Here is an 11,407-nt window from a genome sequence, read left to right on the forward strand (position 1 = left end):
GGGTAGCTCGAGTTTTAGGGACAGATTGGAAATTGCACTGTGCCTACAGCCCTCACAGTTCCGGGCAGGTAAAATGGGTGAACCAAACTTTAAAGGAAGTTTTATCAAAAATGGCTTTAGAGACTGGCAAAAACTGGGTAATGCTCCTTCCTTTAGCCTTACTTAGGGTACGCAATACCCCCTATAAATTACATTGTTCCCCCTATGAAAAAATGTATAGAGTTCCTCCACCTATACTCCCTGCTCTTAAAACAGAACATTCCTCTACTCCAAATTTAAGACAGTTCCTGAAAAACCTCCAAACTGTACATGCAGATATTTGGCCCAGGCTAAGACAGCTATACACTAAACATACTAATGTTGACCCCGACCCTTTCAAACCAGGTGACTCCATTTTGGTCCGGAGACACCATTCAGAGACACTGGAACCAAGGTGGAAAGGTCCATACTTGGTGCTCCTCACTATCCCAACTGCTGTGAAAGTAGATGGCCTTGATGCGTGGATCCACTCCTCCCATTTCCAGCATCACAAGACGCCCAGGCACAGAGTTGGACTGCCGTTAAAGACCCTGTCAACCCGCTCCGCATCAAGATAAGAAAACAGAACTAACATGGAGGCTTGGGTGGTTAAAGGGGTTCTAACTATCCTGTTAAATGTATACAGTACTATTCCCAGCTCCCACACTCCTCTAAATACAACGTGGCAGGTACTCCTGCCTGATACTGGGGAAATCCTATACCAGACTTCCAGAGTCTATCCTAAAAGAACTTAGTTCCCAGACCTCTATGTTGATTTGGAGGACTTGTTTAAACTGCAACTATGGTGTAAACCTGACTTTTCAGATACCTTCTATGTGTGCCCAGGGCACCTCCCAGACAAATGTTGGGGAGTAGGCTCATTTTTCTGTAAGGACTGGAGTTGTGTCACCACGGGCCAAACCTGGTGGAAACCAACATGGGGAAATAATCTAATCACTGTAAAAAGATATTCCACCTGTCCAGGTACCTGCCTCTCTAAAAATCCAAAATGTGACATTGTCTGCATTAGCTTCACAGAAAGGGGTAAAAATATGCAAGGGGGATGGGAAGTAGGGAGAGACTGGAGAATGCAGCTTTACTTAAAATTGGAATCAGACCCAGGTGCTGTCTTCTGAATACGAGTTATATATAGTCTCCCCATAACAAGAACTCCTACAAGATTAGAGCCCAACCCCATTTTCAATCCCCCTGTACTACTTCCAACAGCTGCTGTTGCTGCTCCTATAGTTACTACTTCTGTGCTAGTTCAAATAGCAGCTACTCTAGCTACTCTAGCCACTCCAGCCCTAACACCTGACCCCGACCCTATATGAAATATAATCATCAGCACTTATTGAGTACTTAATGCCTCCCAGCACAAACTCACTGAAGGATGTTGGCTTTGTCTAAATGCAAAACCACCTTATTATGAGGGAATAGCAGTGGCAGGGGACCCCAGTAATGTCAACAAACACACCGAGTGCCGGTGGACTCAGCAAGGACCCAGACTTACCCTACAGTCAGTTATAGGCCAAGGGACCTGTGTAGGGCAATGACCACGTCCCAAGACTTATGCACCAATGCTATGACCTGGGATGGTGTAGGATACCTGATTCCTCCTAATAACACTTGGTGGGCATGCTCCACGGGTCTGGCCCTATGTCTAAATGGAATGGTCTTAAATGTAATCCGTGACTTTTGTGTCCTAGTCCAACTAATTCCTAGGCTTACCTATTAATAACAAAGATAAGCTATATCTAGCTTATGAAACTTACAGCCAACAGCATAAAGTTAAAAGAGAACCAGTTACAACTGTAACTTTAGCTGTACTAATGGGGCTTGGAATTGCTGGAGCAGGGACTGGAATATCCTCTTTAGTACTACAGGATAAAAATTATGAGGCCCTATGGGCTGTGATACATTTACACATAGAAAGAATAAAAAAATCCATTTCACACTTGCAAGAATCACTAACGTCCCTCTCAGAAGTAGTTCTTCAAAACAGGTGAAGATGGGAGGTGCCTGTGGCTCAGTGAGTAGGGCGCCCGCCCCATATACCAAGGGTGGCAGGTTCAAACCCAGCCCCGGCCAAACTGCAACAAAAAATAGCCGGGCGTTGTGGCAGGCGCCTGTAGTCCCAGCTACTTGGGAGGCTGAGGCAGAAGAATTGCCTAAGCCCAGGAGTTGGAGGTTGCTGGAGTGACTCCGCTGCACTCTACCGAGGACGAAAAAGTGAAACTCTGTCTCTACAAAAAACAAAAACAAAACAACAGGCGAAGATTAGACTTACTTTTTCTCCAACAAGGAAGTCTGTGCGCCGCCCTTGGAGAAGAATGCTGTGCTGTTTTTACATAGATCACTCAGGGGTAGTAAAACAATCAATAGAACTAGTTCAAGAAGGATTTTGGAAACAAAAATTAGAAAAGAACAATCCCAAGGCTGGTATGAAATCCTGTTTTATAAATCTCCTTGGTTAACAACCTTATTATCCACTATAGCTGGCCCTCTCCTTATCCTTTTGCTGCTAATAACAATTAGTCCATGTATAATCAATAAGCTACTAGTTTTCATTCAAAATAAAATTAATGCAGTTCAACTTCTAACCTTACAATCCTCTTATACCCCCCCATTGATACTAGTGAAGACCCAGAGTTTGCCAAAACCCATGATTGGGCTCCTCTATGTTCAAGACAGAGGGGGGGAATGTGGGAGCCAAACTAATTAACTCAAGTCACAAGTCAAACTACCTCCTTTTGTTGTTTATTCAGAACAACAGGCTGCCACATACCAAGGACTTTATCATACCTAGGTGTTACAGCCCACATTCTGACCCCCTCTCCTTTGTCCCACTACCCCCTTGTGCACTCAGCCCACATCCTGACCCCCTCCCCTTTTTGCACTTGCTACTCTACTCTGCACTTGCCCCACTTGCGACCCCTCCCCTTTTTGCACTCGCCACTCTACTCTGCACATGCCCCACTTGCGACCTTTATCCCTTCCTTCTCATTCGCTCACCTGAGACAAAGAAGACTCATCCCTGAGCCAATCAACCCTGAACATGACCACCCTGTACCTGTCAGTTTAGGACAGACATGGTTTACCTACCGAAAAGGGGATGGGGTGGGATGGTCTAATGGGCGGGAAGAGGGAGAGATATAAAGGGACTTTCTGGATAGTCTGTAAGGGCTGTTCCTGCTTTTTCTTAAAGGGCAGCCCAGGCTCTGAGCTTAAATGAATAAAACTCCTTGTGCATTTGCAGCGATGTTCGGACTCTCAGAGTGGTGCTTGAATTGAGTCTGGGGGTTAACACCACTAAATAAGAACCATACAGTCAGACCTTGAAGATCACTTTTTTCACAATGCTGTTCTTGGGGGAATAAAGCACCTGTGCACAGAACTGGAACCAGGCTTGGCTGAGAACCAAACTTGGAGTCAGAAAAAAAAAAAAAAAAGCACCGGAAAGGGGATGGGGAATGACCTCTTGCCATAAGATGTAGAGAGTGGGCTGTGAGATGGCAGAGCCCTCACAGCCTGGGGAACATTCAGAGACTATGTAGCAGGAAACCCATGCAGACAGAAGACTCCAGGCAACAGTTGGAAGAGGAAGCGGCTTTATTTTCCAGCTGGGAGACTCGGTGGTATTTCCTAAAAACCGAGCCCACCGACTTACTCTCTTGCCTTTCTTTTATACATTTTTTAGGGCTAAGATACACATGAAAGTCGTGAAGGATGTGAGACACGTGACAGATGTGAAAGTCTTGGGACTCAAGGGAAGGTCAGATTGGCCCATGCCCTTGGTACTGGTCAGGCTACCTGTCCTCACAGGCCACGGAAGGTTACAGCAGTTACAAGTTTACTATCCAGGCCCAGCACATACCAAGGGAAGGGCATACAGATACCAGAGCATCTGCTGCAGTAGAGTTAGGAGTGTTACAGACTGTTTGGCTAATGCCTATACAGAGTGACTAGGACAGATCTTCAGCTCAGCTTTTACTCTCTTGCCTCATATAAACCCCCAACTGCTTCTCCTTCATTCCTGAGACAGCCATTTTCTTTTCTTCATGCTCCCTCTGCCAGAAGTCACATAGCCCTTTTTTTCTATAGTTATCTATGTAGAGATCCTTGAGATCTCTCCCTTCTTTCTCCTTGTCATATGTTAACGAAGTTGAGCAGAAACCATTAACAAGATGATTTGCCTTTGTTAAAGTCATTTACATATTGTACTGTAAGATCAAAACTATGTCTTTTATTTATACTATTTCTCCATTTTGTCTATGCTACTTCCCCCTGGACAACCCTGTGGAGATACCATAAAATAAAGTTGATTTTGTGCTTTGGGGCTGGCTGTAGCCATTAGCTCAGTCAGTCCTCCTGGTCCCATCCTGTTTCCGTGTCTTCTCTTGTGCTGTATTTTACTCATTCCCCACCAGTTCCACTCTGGTTCACTCCCCTTCACTGCACTGGTTCACGACAATAAGAGATCTATCACAGGAGCTGTGAAAGACTGCCTGACTTCAGACCGCTCAGAGATGCTTTTCTCAGGCCTTCTGAGTCAGTTGTTACTGACTGAGTCCCCTGCCCCATTCCTCCAGCTAGAACAGGAAGACTTGTAACTCTAGGCTTTAGAAGACAGCTCTCCAAAACAAAACACAAACAAAAACTCTCCCAGTACAACCTATTCATTTAAAGGGGAAATTCCCACAAGAATCCAAGGTTGAAGAATCCAAGGTTACTTTACTCTTTGTGGAAAATAACAATTTTCTCACATGCCTACTTTCCACTAAGGTCATGACATAGCTTCAGATCCTGGTACCACAAAAATCAGGGATAAGCTGGATGTGGTGGCTCACACATGTAATCCTAGCACTCTGGGAGGCTGAGGTGGGTGGATTGCTTGAGCTCATGGGGTTCAAGACCAGCCTGAGCAAAATCGAGACCCCTGTCTCTACTGTAAATAAAAAAACTGAGGTAAGAGGATCACTTGAACACAAGAGATGGAGGTTGCTATGAGCTAAAAGAAAAATCAGGGATAAAGTTGTTTTAATCAGACAGTAACTTCCATGAAAGGCTTAAATTTTCATGCATATGTGGATAAGAACTAAATGAGTGATCCTACTTTATGATTTGTACAGGTTGCCATAAGTTCCTGTGCAATTTAAGTGAACTTTATGACCACCCTGTAAGGCTATTTCTTCCCCTTCTGACTGTGAGAGATGTGATATGCCTCTCTTTCTTGTGGTGAAAGGGCAAGGGGTCATTTTGCTTCCACAGCGGTTAAAACATGTGGTTTAGGGGCGAGGCAAGACAGCTGACTGGAGTCAGTTTTCCATAGACGTTTCCATCCAGAAGGAGAGTTAAAGGATAGAAGTTTAGCAAGTAAGCTGACGATTTGGAGCTGAGCCAAGAGAGAAGGTTGAAGAATGCACATCAACCCTGCTGAGGCAGGCTGTGACTCCAAGGATACAAACAATAGGTACAGAATCTATCACCAAGCAGACAGGGGTCCCCTCCCCCATGAGAATGGCTTGCAGTATACTTTCTACAAACAAGCCAGCAGAGTTCAAACATCCTCCCATTTTATCCCACAGGAGAGACCCTCTAAAAACCAGACCTCCTTCCCCTACTAGGGTGCCATGGCACTCTCTTGCCAGGCATAAAACTGTATATATTCTCTCCCTGCAATTCTGAACTCCCAGCATTCCCCTCCACTCTCACCCCAAGGTGTGAAAGCCTGTCCCCCATGGAGTCCAGATTCTTGGGCATTTTCTCAAGAGGTGTGGACAGGGTGGGGGCTGTTGTAGATCTGTTCTGATTCTGTGGCACAGGGGTAAGAAGAAAATGATGGACTGAAGGACCCATGAGAGAAAGGGAGAGGCAGTAGGCCCTCCACCCCAGCACAGAGCAGCAGTGGCAGTAGCAGGAATAGTAGGGTTCACTCCTCTGGGGACATTTTGGAAGGATACTCCCTGTCTCTCTGGGTAACCAGAGAAAGCTGGGAATCTTCTCTGGTGGCAGATGCTGGCAAAATAATCTGTGATGGTAACACAGACCCCCTGAATAAAGGGTATGTCTGAGGTAGTACTGACCTGGGCACAGTCAGGTTGGATGGAGAATTGAAGATGCATATTCAGAGACGCCATTCTCCCAGGGCAGGGCTGAGCCAGGATGGCTTTAGTGAGCTTAAGAAACACCTGGCCCTCAGGGGATCATAGTTGAGACAAGGGCACGTGGGCCAAGGCTGGAACTCTGAGTGGAGTGTGAAATCTAACTGCACCCGCCCCAACAAAGACTGTAGGGGAAAAAGAAAAACCAGCTCTGGGCAGTGGCACAGATGGGTGCTGAGTCGCATTTTCTATGAACTCAAAACAGTGCCTGGTCTGCAGGGGAATATAGCCAGAGAGAATCACAAATTCTGCACAAATATAAGTGTCAGCAGCATCAATCAGGGATGGGGCTGGAACTGAGTGAACTGCCCCCACTTCCATTAACCGCTTGAGGTTGTCAGGCCTCAGCTTCCCCTGCTGGATGGTGGCAGAGTGTAGAAGCCTGGCCGAGGAGACATAAGATCTCTCTGTGACTCAGCCAGTCTCAACTCCCTAGAGCATCTGTTCATTGGAGGGAACTGGGTCATAGCCCTGTAGGGTTACCAGTGACTGGGTGTGACAGAGGTGCAAAGTAGGGAAGGAGGCACTAATCTTCCCAAGCTAATTCATTTGCTTGGGGGGGAGTGGTCCTTCTGACTCCATGGAGCACCAGAACGAGTCATACTTGAGCTGCCAGCAGACCCCTGCTATCTAGTTGCTGGAGACCTTTTGAACCCCCTCACTTGATACAGGGTACTGACTGGGACAATTGATTTGAATCTCTCAGACTGGACCGATCACCTGAGGACTACCCAAGGTGGTACCCTGGGTGTGTGGTTGTGGGAAGGTTTGATTTGCCTTTTCCAGTTGTTGCCTATGGGGGGAGGGAGACTTAATTGCTGGTATTTCTCCATAGCTAAGACTTCAACCCAGAGTAACTAATTCACTAAGGTAGGACAGATACCAGCTGAAAACAAGACATGGCCACTTAGTCCCACCTCACCAAGTAAATCCCCAGTGTCTCAGGCTGTAGCACTGTATGGGTCCTTTGCAAAGCTCTAGGGGAAAAGGTATAGACACCAATCCCAGTTCTTGGGCAAAGGGCTGGTTAATCCCAACTCCAGGAGCCCCCCAACCCAACTTCACCTTATCTGCTCATCTAGCCAAAGAGTGTAAAATAATCATGGGGCAGAATCAGTGGAAAAACTCTGGTAACATGAATAACCAGAGTAGATAATTCCCCCAAGGAACGATATGATAAACACAACTGAAGATCCCATTCATAGACAAATGGCTGAGATGTCTGAAATTGAATTCAGAGTTTAGATTGCAAATAAGGTTAATAGAATGGAGGTAAAGTGGGAATTAGAAATTTAAGGAGCAATTCTTTTTTTTTTTTTTATTAAATGATAGCTGTGTACATTATCAAGGAGAAATTCAAAAGTTGTCTCAGCAATTCAATGAATTCAAAGACAAAATCACCAAAGATTTTGACACATTGACAGAAGAACTTGCAGCCCTTGAAGATCTGAAAAACACAGTGGAATCTCTCAGTAATAGAATGGAGCAAGCAGAAGAAAGGATTTCTGATATTGAAAACAAAGTTTTTGAATGCTCGCAAGTACTCAAAGAGGAAGAGAAATGGAGAGCAAAAACAGATCATTCTCTCAGAGAGCTCTGGGATAATTCAAAGAAAACTTATATTTGCCTTATAGGAATTCCTGAAGGTGATGAAGTTGCTTCACAAAGCACAGAGGCCCTTCTTCATAAGCTTATGAAGGAGAACTTTCCAGACATGCCAAGAGATTCTGAAATTCAGATAGGAGAAAGTTTTAGAACAACAGCACAACTCAACCAAAATAAGATACCCCCCCCGACACATCATAATTAATTTCACTAAAGTTAATATGAAGAAGAAAATTCTGAAAGCAGCCAGATATAAGAAAACCATAACCTACAAGAGGAAGAATATTAGAATAACTGCAGATCTTGCTGCTGAAACCTATCACGCTAGAAGAGGGTAGTCATTGACTTTTAAGCTACTAAAAAAAAATTTTTTTTCAACCCAGGATCCTGTATCAAGCTAAACTGAGTTTCATTTATGATGGAGATATTAAATACTTTAATGACATTCACATGTTGAAGAAACTTGCCATAATTAAAGCAACTCTCCAGGATATTCTCAGACCTATCCTCCATCATAATATGGAGGATAGCATAATCCTTTACCACCAAAGTAAACTCACTCAGAAACGTTAGATCAAATTCCACTTTCCATAGTGGCAAAAGGATTAAAAATGTACACTGGTACACTGGACTTTTGAAAAACTCGATACTCAAAATTCTACCAGGCTTATCAATGTTCTCAATTAATGTGAATGACTTAAATTGTCCTCTAAAAAGGTACAGGTTGGCTGACCAGATACAAAAATTCAGGGCAGATATGGGCTGCTTACAAGAATCTCATCTTACCTTAAAGGAGAAATATAGACTCAGGGTGAAGGGATGGTCATCTATATTCCAGGCAAATAGAAATCAGAAAAAATCAGGTATTGCAATTTTATTTGCAGATACAATAGGCTTTAAACCAACAAAAGTAAGTAAAGATAAGGTTGGTCACTTCATATTTGTTAAGGGTAATACTCAATATGATGAGATTTCAATTATTAACATTTATGCACCCAACCAGAATGCTCCTCAATTTATAAGAGAGACTCTAACAGACACGAGCCACTCTTTTTCCTCCAGCTCCACAATAGTCAGAGATTTTAACACTCTGGCAGTGTTGGATAGATCCTCCAATAAGAAGCTAAGCAGGCTCGGCGCCTGTGGCTCAACCGGCTAAGGCGCCAGCCACGTACACCTAAGGTGGTGGGTTCGAATCCCCAGCCGGGACCTGCCAAACAACAATGACGGCTGCAACCAAAAAATGGCCAGGGGTTGTGGTGGGCGCCTGTGGTCCCAGCTACTTGGGAGGCAGAGGCAGGAGACTCGCTTGAGCCCAGGAGTTGGAGGTTGCTATGAGCGTGATGCCATGGCACTCTACTCAGGGGGACAGCTTGAGGCTCTGTCTCAAAAAAAAAAAAAAGAAGCTAAGCAAAGAAAATTTAGATTTAAACTTAACCATTCAACATTTGGATTTAACAGACATCTACAGAACATTTCATCCTAACAAAACTGAATACACATTCTTCTCGTCAGCCTATGAAACATACTCCAAAATTGATCACATCTTAGGTCACAAGTCTAACCTCAGCAAATTTAAAAGAATAGAAATTATTCCTTGAATCTTCTCGAACCACCATGGAATAAAAATTGAACTCAGTAACAAAAGGAATCTGCATATTCATACAAAAACATGGAAGCTAAATAACCTTATGTTGAATGATAGCTGGGTCATCGATGATATTAAGAAGGAAATTACCAAATTTTTGGAACAAAACGACAATGAAGACATGAATTATCAGAACCTCTGGGATACCACAAAGGCTGTCCTAAGAGGGAAATTTATAGCACTGCAAACCTTCCTCAAGAGAATGGAAAGAGAGGAAGTTAACAACTTAATTGGACATCTCAAGCAACCGGAAAAGGAAGAACATTCCAATCCTAAACCCAGCAGAAGAAAAGAAATAACCAAAATTAGAGCATAATTAAATGAAATTGAAAACAGAAGAATTATACAACAAATCAATAAATCAAAAAGTTGGTTTTTTGAAAATGTCAATAGATTAACCTTTGGCTAACCTAACCAGGAAAAAAAGAGTAAAATCTCTAATTTAATTAATCAGAAATAGTAATGATGAAACAACAACAGACTTCTCAGAAATTAAAAAAATCCTGAAAGAATGTTACAAAAAATTTTATTCTCAGAAATATGAAAGGATGAAGGAAATTGACCAATACTTGGAAGCATGCCACTTTTCAAGACTTAGCCAGAATGAAGTGGAAATGTTGAACAGGCCTTATCAAGTTCTAAAATAGCATCAACTATACAAAATCTCCCTAAAAGGAAAAGCCCAGGACCAGATGGCTTCACATCAGAATTCCACCAAACTTTTAAAGAGGAGCTAGTACCTATATTACTCAACCTTTTTTAAAATATAGAAAAAGAAGGAATACTACCCAACACATTGTATGAAACAAACATCACCTTGATCTCCAAACCAGGAAAAGACCAACGAGAAAGGAAAATTATAGACCAATATCACTAATGAATATTGATGGGAAAATATTCAACAGGATCCTAACACATACAATCCAGCAACACATGAAACAAGTTATACACCATGACCAAGTGACTTTTATCCCAGGGTCTCAAGGTTGGTTCAATGTACATAAATCTATAAATATAATTTATCACATAAACAAATTGAAAAACAAAAACCATATGATTCACTCAATTGATGCAGAAAAAGCTTTTGATAATATCCAGATCCATTCATGACCTGAACATCTAAGAAAATGGGTATAGGCTCAGTGCCTGTGGCTCAAGCAGCTAAGGTGTCAGCCACATACACCTGAGCTGGTGGGTTTGAATCTAGGCTGGGCCCACCAAACAACAATTACGGCTGCATCCAAAAAATAGCCTGGCTTTGTGGCAGGCACCTGTAGTCCCAGTTACTTGTGAGGTGGAGGCAGGAGAATCGCTTGAGCCCAGGAGTTGGAGGTTGCTGTGAGCTGTGATGCTATTGCACTCACCTAGAGTGACAGCTTGAGGCTCTGTCTCAAAAAAAAAAAAAAAAAAAGAAAATGGGTATATAAGGGACATTTCTTAAACTGATAGAGCAAACCCACAGCCAATATTGTATTGAATGGAGTTAAATTGAAATCATTTCCATTCAGATCAGGAACCAGGCTGCACATTGTAATGGAAGTCTTAGCCATCACAACTAGTGGAAAATAGGTGATCGAGTATTCTTCACTATAGATATCCATAGGGGCTATCCATATGGGGTCAGAAGAGATCAAGCTTTTACTCTTTGCAGATGATATGATTGTATGTCTGGAAAACACCAGGGATTCTACTACAAAACTCTTAGAAATGATCAGGGAATATAGCAGCATCTCGGGTTACAAAATCAACATTCATAAATCTGTAGCCTTTATATATACCAACAATAGTCAAACTGGAAAAACAGTCAAGGATTCTATTCCATTCACAGTAGTGCCAAAGAAGATGAAATATTTGGACGTTTATCTAACAAATGACACGAAAGATCTCTATAAAGAGAGCTATGAGGCTCGGCGCCTGTGGCTCAAGCGGCTAAGGCGCCAGCCACATACACCTAAGGTGGCGGGTTCGAATC

This window comes from Otolemur garnettii, unplaced genomic scaffold (assembly GCF_000181295.1).
Source record: "Otolemur garnettii isolate 467f Iridium unplaced genomic scaffold, OtoGar3 scaffold00003, whole genome shotgun sequence".
NCBI lineage: Eukaryota > Metazoa > Chordata > Mammalia > Primates > Galagidae > Otolemur > Otolemur garnettii.